Source organism: Dromiciops gliroides, chromosome 3 (assembly GCF_019393635.1).
Source record: "Dromiciops gliroides isolate mDroGli1 chromosome 3, mDroGli1.pri, whole genome shotgun sequence".
Taxonomy (NCBI): Eukaryota; Metazoa; Chordata; class Mammalia; order Microbiotheria; family Microbiotheriidae; genus Dromiciops; species Dromiciops gliroides.
Window position 1 is genome coordinate 530,381,863 of NC_057863.1, and position 10,556 is coordinate 530,392,418.

Genomic DNA, 10,556 nt, shown 5'->3' on the forward strand with positions numbered 1-10,556 from the left:
TATTATACTGCACAATTCCTCATTTGTAATGTGGATGGGGAGGAGACAGAAACTTGGTGTCCCTACTCAATTAATATGGGTATTATTAAAAAATGTTCATGCTTCATGAAATTAACATTTAATGATCTTAACTAGTCCACTACTAATATACTGGTTGATTTTAGTTCATTTATCTCATTCACAATTTAATTACTTATTTTAGTCATCTTTGGTGTTCATTATTTAAGATACTGCTATATCATATTTTTGTTCCTGATTTTGGCAATCATATATAGTTTTTGTTTAGACAATCTTCCAATAATTAAAATGGACATGTTTTGCTTTTATGTCACCTTAATTCCTGAATTTATTCTTTCCATCTTCCCAGTGAACCATCCTTTGTAGGAACTTGAGTCACAGAAGCCTGAAATATAAAAAAAAACACAGCTTACTTCTGTGGGGTGAGAGGTGGCCAACCATGGGTTGGTTTGAGCCCCAAACAAGAAACATGGAAAATATCCCTCCTCTTAAAAAAACCCATAAAGTTGGCTCCAATTTCTACCTGTAAGCACACTAGCCATAATATAGCAAAATAAACTTCATTTAAAAGAAAATCAATGGATGCTAACATTTTATATAAATAATTTATAATCACTGTAAAGTCCCATACTGAGTATTCCTCAGGGTCACTTATAATCTCAGCATGACAGTTCCTCTTATATCAAGGTCCCCTACCAGTTACTCCCAGGGTGTTACTATGTCTCATTCATGGGGGTCTGTTCCATTGACTTCAGCACTGTGGTAACTTCCTGCTCTCCATTATCTGCAGATGTTCCTGGCTAGGAACTTCCAGTGTGCTCACTGACTTTTCTAATGGGCTGTCCTTGTCATCTGTTGGGTGTTGGAAATTATCACTGATTCTCTGGAGGAATCTAACAACCTGGGTCCTTATTTACTTTGCAAGCCTAAAATCCCTGACTGCAGTTTGCTTTCATTTTTGTTATTAAGGACAATTTGGGCTGATGAGGTATTCACATGTGCCCATAAACACATGTGACAACGAATGAAGGAATAAATAAAAGAGAATTCCTAACCTAGAAGAGTATTTCTATTGCAATTTCTCAAATTTGTATTTATCGGAGCTTTTGAATTAAATACAACATTATAATGGATTAATTACTGTAAATATTCCCTTCCAGTGGTACAGATTGAAACATATTTGTGATTGTGCATCCTCTGTATCTCTCATCCATGTATTTCCAAAAATTCCTCCCCTTTCCACATGCCCAGGGAATCTACCCAATGTGCTAACAGCCTTTCTTGAGTCTTCTTGACACTGAGTAGAAATCAGTGGAACACTTGAGTTAAACTATGCTCTTGATGAATGACCAGACAAATATTTTTCTGGTCAGACATTTTTCTTCTCTCTACATATTCTATCACCAATTTCCATGAATTTACATATCACCTCTATGCGAATGAGTCAAGAATCCAGATATCTAGAGCTCCCGAGCTCCATTCTCCTCTCACAAATTGTTTACTGGACATTTTAAATATAACTATATCTTCACCAACCCTAAACACACTCCTCTTTTAAACTTTCCTATTAGTTTCTTTTTAAAAATAATTTTATTGATGACTCTTGCTATTTTACATCACCAAAATTCACCCCAGCATTCCTTCCTTTTCTTCATTGTAGAGAGCCATTCCATATAACAAATAATATTTTAAAGAAAAGAAAAGAAAAAGAGGGGGGAATAAAAAACCCCTCCCATTCAGTACATGGAAAAAAATCTAAAAATATGTGCAATTTACTATACCCATGGGACTCCTACTTCTGCAAAGAGATGGGATGAAAAAGTCTTTTCATATTTCTTCTTTGGACCCTTACTTGTTCTTTGTAACTTTGTAGTATTCATTAAAAAAAAAAACACACCCATATTTTGTGGTTGTTCTTTCTGTTTACATTGTTGTAGTCATTATGTATATTCTTTTCTTGACTCATTTCATTCTGAATTAGTTCATGTAAATCTTTCCATGTTTCTTTGTATGCATTACATTTGTCCTTTCTTATAGCACAATTGAATTCCATTACAATCATCTACCATTTGTTTAGCCATTCCATAATCAATGGACATCTACTTCATTTCACATTCTTTGCTATCATGAAAAAGTGTTGCTATAAATATTTAATAGATAGGATCTTTCTTCTTATCCATACTCTCCTTCAGGCATAGGGCTAGTAGAATTATCTTTAGGTCAAAGGGTATGGACATTTTAGTCACTTCATTTATGTAGCTTTCTCTCTCCTCACTGCCCTAGAGATGGCTACCATTAGACATAAATATGTATATGTGTATGTGTGTGTGTATATATGTGTGTAGGCAGCTAGGTGGTGAAGTGAATAAAGCTCTGGCCCTGAAGTTGGGAGGACCTGAGTTCAAATCTCACCTCAGACACTTACTAGCTGTGTGACCCTGGGCAAGTCACTTAATCCCAAATGACCTAAATATCTAGAGCCATCTCAAACCGACCTGATAACATCTTGCCACTGGACTCAGATGCCTCCAGAAGAGAAAGTGAGGCTGGTGACTTCCTCAATTAAATCCAATTCAGTACTAGTCATGATATCTACCATGGTCCTCTTTGAGAAAGAGGGACAAACAACTCTCTCTCTCTCTCTCTCTCTCTCTCTCTCTGTATATATGTATACACACACAGACACACACACACACAGATACACACACACACAGATACACACACACATATATACCATTCTGTACACATTTCTATCAGTTCTTTCTCTGGATACTGATGGCATCTTCCTTCATGGGTCCTTTGTGGGTAATTTGGGTATTTATAATAGTCAAAATGACTTCTTTATTCAAAGTTATTCTTTTTTTTTTAGTGAGGCAATTGGGGTTAAGTGACTTGCCCAGGGTCACACAAATAGTAAGTGTTAAGTGTCTGAGGTTGGCTTTGAACTCAGGTACTCCTGACTTCAGGGCGGGTGTTCTATCCACTGTGCCACCTAGCTGCCTCTATTCAAAGTTATTCTTAAAACAACATTGCTGTTACTGTATACAATTTTCTTATTTCATATGTCTATTCGTGTTTTTCTAAGATCATTAAGCTTATTATTTCTGAAAGCATGGTATTATTTCATCATTATTGTTCAGTCATTCTGCAGTTGATGGGCACCCCCATAATTTTTCGTTTGTGTGTGTGTGTGTGTGTGCATACACACATATACACACACTTATATATACACAGGTTCTTTTTATCTTTTGCTAATCATCTTAGGAAACAGACCCAGTAGTGGTATTTCTGGGCGAAAGTTGTATAGGTAGCTTGAGAAACCCTTTGGGCACAATTTCAGATTGATTTTCACAATGATTGGAAAAGGTCACACAGTTCCAGCAAAAATGAATTAGTATCCCAATTTTTCTACATCTCCAACATTTGTCACCTTCCCCTTGTATCATTTTAGCCAATCTGATGAATATAAAATTATATCTGAAGGTTGCTTTAATTTGTATTTCTATGATCAATAATGATTTAAAGAATTTTTCATATGACTATAAATTATTTATTAATAGTTCACAATTATTTTGAGAACTGTTCATTTCATTTGACCACTTGTCTATTGAGGAATGGCTATTGATGTCTGTTAATTGTTTATACATATTGGATACCAAATCCTTATCTGAAAAATTTGTACAAACTTTTTTTTTCTCATTCAATTGTTTTCCTTTTTATACTATTAATTTCATTTGTCCAGAAGCTTTTCAGTTTCATGCAATCAAAATGACACATTTTATCTTTTGTAATTGATTCTATCTCTTGTTTGGCTAATCTCCTACCCATAGCTCTGTGGGTACTTATAGATCGTGTACTTATATAATATGTTTCTCTTTTATTTTTTTTTAATGGTATGATCTTTAGTATCACAGTGACTTCTTTTCCTTTTGAGGTTTCCACTATACTTCTAGTCCCTTGTATCAGTGATCTTAATGGCATAATGGATAGAGCACCAAGATCTTGAATCAGAAATGCCAGAGTTCAATTTTCCCTCAAGGACAAGGATTGTTTGACTTTTTCTTTGTATCATTCCTTCGTAACACAATGTATGGATGGTAATCACTTAATAAATATTCACTGATTGACTTAATATCTTCTTTTATTCTCCACAATTTCTCATTTTTGATATATTGAGGAGAAGTAGCATAGGATGAAAATAGTTTAGGATGGAGAAGAGAGGGAAACTTGGTCTTCCCACTCAATCAATATATCAATACTAAAAAATTGCCAGTTTCCTACTAAATTAACATTTTATGATCTTAACTATCCCATTAAGTGACTGGTTGACTTTGATTAATTCATTTTACTCACAATTTAATACCATTTTATTTAATTATTGTATTTTAGTCATCTTTGGTGTTCATTATTTAAGTTATTTCTACGTTACAATTTTGTTCCTGATTTTGTGGAGATCACATTTTTTTGTTTAGATTAAATTTTATAGTAATTAAAATTAATATATTTTACTTTCATATAATCTTCATGTTTAAACTTATCACTTCTATCTATCTTCTCTACCCACTGAAACATACATTATAAGAAAGATTTTAAAAGGAAGATTGAGGAAAAAATAGTTCAGCAAAATTAATGAACACATCAGCCAAGTCTGACAGTATATGCAATATTCCACATTTACAGTCACTCATATCTTCAAAAAAGAGGAAAATCTACTCGTGTTCCCTAGGGCAAGATTTTATCATTATAATTAATGTCCAATTTCATTTTTCATGCTTTCCATTTACATTATGTATATTGTTTTCTTGGTTTTGATTGTTTCATTTGCATCAGTTCGTGTAACAAAGACAGATACAGACAGATACAGATAGAGCAGTTGAGTGCTGCTCTGTCTTTTCCATACTTCCCATTTTCTTGCAGTGCTGTAATATTCCTTTGTATTTGTATATGGAAGATTATTTAGTCATTCACCAGTCTATGGATATCTGATTCGTTTCTGTTTCTTTGCAGCCACAAAAGTTACAGCTATGATATTTTCCTGTATATTGGATCTTTGTCTTTGATCTCGTTGGCAATTAGATGTGGAATGGAATGTCTGAGCCAAAATGTATGGATATTTAAGTCAATTTCTTCAGATAATAATTATGAAGAAGATGATAATAATATTAGCTAGTATTTATATAGTGGCTACTATGGCTTTAAACACTTTACAATATTATTTCATTTAACCCTCAAAACAACTCTGGGAAATAGTTGCTATTGTTATTTTCACTTTACAGTGGAGAAAATTGAGGTAACAGGAAGTTGTGATGAGTAAAACTAAATGTGTGGTCACCTTATTCCTGTCCCAAGTGTAGGGAAAATTAGCTAGGGTCTTTAATATAAATTAGAATAAATTACAATAAATTTTTATATTACAATTATAATAAATTATAATTATAATAAAGAATAACATAAATTATAATTTAGCTTTGGGCATTAAGCATTTATTAAAGCATACCAGGTATTAGTAAAAAGAGAACACCTGGGTTAGAAAGTTAAGAAAAGGCCTATCTAGCCTAGAGCTCCAGCCTGGTCTGATTCTTCCTCAAGTCTTCCACCAAGAGCCTGTCTGAGCAACAAACTGCTGAGTAACTGTGTATGGAAGCTTTTTATGGGTCTGTAGGAAAGGTGGTCCTTATACATTGCTTCAAGCTAATTGGCTAACATCAACCAAATCTAATGGTTCACAGGACTTGAAGTGTCGAGGTCAGAGTTCACAGCCTTTGAAAACACTCCCTCTTGGGAGTCAGGCAGGTGTGGTTTTAAACAAGTCAACTTTAAGTGAGTTAATCAGTGAAGTAAATCACTCTCAGTCAATCCAATCAGTCCAAATCAATTTGGGGTCTTTGGGCATTGGCAAAAGTCCATTATTTTCTTACAAACTTAAGTGCCTTGATCAAGGTCACAAAGCTACAGAGTGTCTAAATTCAGATTTGAACTCAGAGCTTCCTGACTCCAGGGCCAGTGTTTTATTCACTGTGAGACTTAGTGATCTAATTCCGGATTGCTTTCTAGAATGATTGGACCAATATACAGCTCTACCAAGAGTCTTATGATGCCTCAATTTCTACGGTCTCTCCAACATTGACTATTTCCAAATTTTATGATGGAAGATGGGAATATTAGAGTTTTTTGTTTTTTTTTTTAGTGAGGCAATTGGGGTTAAGTGACTTGCCCAGGGTCACACAGCTAGTAAGTGTTAAGTGTCTGAGGCTGGATCTGAACTCAGGTACTCCTGACTCCAGGGCCAGTGCTCTATCCACTGTGCCACCTAGCTGCCCTGAATATTAGAGTTTTGGTTGGCATTTCACCTCTCTGCTGGGGATTTGGGGCAATATTTTGTATAGTTGTTTATAGTTTATAATTCTTTTGTGAATTGTTTGTTCTTATTTTCTGACCACTTATCTACTAGGAATGACTTTTGGTCTAAAATAGTTGTAACAATATTATAAATTTGCATTGTAACCCATAAAATATTGTAATATTATAAGACATTTGTGTTGCCATATTTAGCCTGGATATGAGACACATTAGAAATATTTGATAGTTTTCATTCTTATTCAAGTTGCACTGATTTTGTTCATTCAAATACTTTTCTGGCTTCATATAATCAGAATGATATATTTTATCTTTTGTCATTATCTCTTTCCTTTCTTTTCCTAGATGTAGTTGTAAATCACATTGATCTAGTTCCTCTTCTAATTTTAAAATGAAGTATCTATATGAGTTGATTGTTGTATACAGTATAATATATTGGCCTAAACAATTTTGTTGCTACTTTCAAATTTTCTCAGAAGTTCTGATTAAACAGGATGTTCTTTCCCCCCAATGATATATATTAGGTTTACTGAACAGTGGGTTATTGAATTTAATTACTTTTGTTTCTACATTCTCTAATTTCTTCAATTTCTCTATTTTGACCAGTAACAAATAATTTTGAGGATTACTACTTTACAATATAATTTGAGGTATAGTAGTGCCATTTCCCATCATTCTTATCTGCCCCCATTATTTCCCTTAAGATTCTGCTTTTTTGTTTCTCCAAATGAATCTTATTGTTTTCTTGTTCTATCACATACTTTCCCTTGATAATTTAATTGTTATATCACCAAATCTTTAAAGTAGTTTAGATAGCATTGTATGTCTTCACTTTTACCATGATCCCTAATCACTTTACCATTTGCATCTTTCTCAAACCATTACTCTGGCATTAGCTAAACTCTTCTCCCTTCCCAATCTTGACACCTTAAGTGAACCAGTTCAGCTCTAACATGTCTTCTTCAATGACAAGCAATGATGACTTCATAAAGGCCTGGAAGGACATGTATGAAATGATGTATAGTGAAGTGAGCAGAACAAAGAGAACATTGTGCACAGAGACAGCAATATTGTTTGATGAAGAATTGTGAATGATGACTATTTTCAACAATACAGTGATCCAAGACAATCCCAAAGGACTATTGATGAAACATACTATCCACCTCCAAAGAAAGAACTGATATTGATAGAACTGGCTGAAGCATGCTATTTTTCAATTTTTTCACTTTTTTCTTTTAATCAATTTTTTATACAAAATGACAAATACAGTAATGTTTTACATAATCATACATGTATAATCCATATCTGATTGTTTGCCACCTCAGGGAGGGAGGTTAGGAGTGAGGGAAGAAGGGATAACATTAGAACCCCAAAGTATAACTAAAAATGTTTATAACATTTAAAAAATATAATAAAATGTCCTCTTCTCTTGACTTCATTGCCTTCTTATGCTATAAAAGATCTTACAAGTTTTAGCACTGAATTACTCCTACTTTCCATTGCCCTTTCTCTCAGATTTCCGCTTAATGAAGCTGGAGAAACTCGTGAAAACATGCTTCCTGGATCTACTACACATTTATGTTATGTAATCTCAACTGGGCCCTAACTGTGGCAAGGTGATCCTTTTTCATCTTGCTAATTGATTAATTATCCCCACTCAGCACAGCAGATTTTCCAAATGTTTTCATCCCTTCTCAAAGATCTCATGGCTTCCCACCTCCTCCTCTGTTTCAGCTGAGAACCTTGTCTCACATTTCAATGAAAATACTGGCACCATTCACTCAGGGTTCCTTCTTATCCCAACCTCCTCATTTCACATCACTTAGATTCTTTCTGCCACTATGTCTGCCTTCACTCTGTCTCCTATGGAGAAAGGGCTCTCCTCCTTGCTAAATCAAACTCATCTACTATATTTGATCCCATTCCATCCTGTCATCTCTAGCAGATTATCCTCCTTATAATCCCCACTCTCTGATTTATCTGCAATTTCTCCCTGTCTATTGGCTGCTTTCCTACTTCTTACAAACATGTTTATATCTCCCCCAAACAAACCCCCCCCCCACAAAGCCAACAAAACCCTTTGCTTCATTTGTCCATTCCAAATGTCATCTGATATCTCTCCTCTCTAGTGTGATTAAACTTGAGAAGGCTGTTTGTAATTGATGTCTTTACCTAGTTCCTTTCACAATCTTCTTAACTTTCTAATGTTTGACTTCTGACATCATCATTCAATTACACTCTCTAAAATTATGAATGGGAACTCGGTTTCCAAATCTAAGGACTTTTTCTCAGTCCTCATCCTTTTTTGTTCTCTTTTAGTCTTTGATATTATGATCAACATCTTTATATTCTCTTCTGTCTTTTTTTGCGGGGGGGGGGGGGGGGGGGGGGGAGGGAATACCACTCCTTCCTCATTCTCTTCCTCCTTATATGATTGCTGCTAGGTGTGCTTTATTGGATCTCCATCTGGGTCATGCCTGCTAGCAAAGAATATCCTCCAGGGCACTTTCCTGGGTCCCACCCTCTTCTACAGCTATAGCATTTCACTTGGTGATCTGAATAGCATCTGTGGATTCATTTATCATCTCTATGTTGATAATTTTCCATCTATTGACCCTGTCCTAACCACTCTTCTAACTTTGAGATCACATCCCCAATTCTTGGTTGGATGTCCTGTAGATCAGAAGTGTCAAACTCAAAAAGAAAAGGGTACGGCTAAAACATTCATTATAACAATCTGTCTCAGCACATAATGACTTAGAAAACATATTAACATTATCTTTTATTGTTTTTTATTTACTTTGTTAAATATTTCCCAATTACATTTTTTCATTTTTAATAAACATTTTATTTACTGACCAACAGAGTAGTTCTAAAACCATAGCTTCTGGAAGAACCACTTGTTTTTTCCTGTCTTGTACCTCTCCTCAAACTTGATTTTGGCCTCCCTTCTCACCATACCATTTTAGTGCAGGGTCATGGAACACATCCTTGTTGACAACTCTTTGGTCCAGTGGGATATCCACAGACTGTCTGGTGGGCAGGAGGTGGTTGTAGTTATAAAGTTTAATGAAGGACTTGATTTTCAATCTCTTGGCAATCTTCTTTTTGCCCATCGCTGTGGTCACCTTTTGAGGGTAGCGGTCAATGCCTGCTACCAAGGCATGGCTGTAGGGCTTATTAGATGTCCCATTATCTCTGTTCTTGATGATGACGGCTTTATGCTGGAGTATGGGCTGGCAAGGACCAGCACCACCTTCCCGGGTTTTGTGAACTTGCCCATTTCTGGGGAGAGAACACAGCTGGAAAGAGACCCTTAGTTAGTGCTGGGGAGGCCTCGGGCACTGCTGAGCCCAGAACCAGCCCTGCCTCCTTCAGCCTCCCAGCAGGCCCACATCCTCTCTGCCTATCCCACAGGTCTGGAGGCCCCTGGGTTCTTGCTAAGATGGGGCCCAAGGGCCCTGGTACCCCATAGGGCACAGGTGGTGGCAGATCCTATCACAGCACCTGATTACATTTTTTTCCTTTTTTTTTTTTTGGTGAGGCAATTGGGGTTAAGTGACTTTCCCAGGGTCATGCAGCTAGTGAATGTCAAGTGTCTGAGGTCGGATTTAAACTCAGGTCCTCCTGAATCCAGGGCTGGTGATTTATCCACTGTGCAACCTAGCTGCCCCCCACCCCATTACATTTTAATGTGGTTTGAGCCACACTTGGGATTGTTGTGGACCACATGCACCACAATTTGATACTCTGATGTAGACATCTTAACCTCAAAATGTCCAAATCTGAATTCATTATCTTTTCCCTAAAACTCTCTCCTCTTCTGAACATCTCCATTATTGTATAGGGTACCACCGTCCTCCAAGTTACCCAGTTTAACTACTAGGCATTATCCTTGACTCTTTATTCTTTCTTCTCTCGACCCTATATATTCAATCTCTTGACAAGTCTTCTTGATTTTGTATTTACAACATCTCTCATATATGCCCTCTTCTTTTCTCTGACACTGCAACCATCCTGCTGTAGCCTCTTGACTATTGCAAAAGTCTTCTGGTTGGTCACCTGCCTCAAATAGCTTTCCACTCCAGTAGCTGACAAACTGATCTTGCTAAAACACAGGTCTGACTATTTTACCACCATGCCAGCCCCCAGTTTAGTAAACTTCAGTGACTACCCATCAC

The 10,556-nt window shown here is 36.1% G+C and overlaps 1 pseudogene; it reads right to left on the reverse strand.

Moving 5' to 3' along the window:
- Positions 1 to 9,222: 9,222 nt before the first annotated feature.
- Positions 9,223 to 9,658, reverse strand: LOC122747892 (annotated as a pseudogene).
- Positions 9,659 to 10,556: the final 898 nt, after the last annotated feature.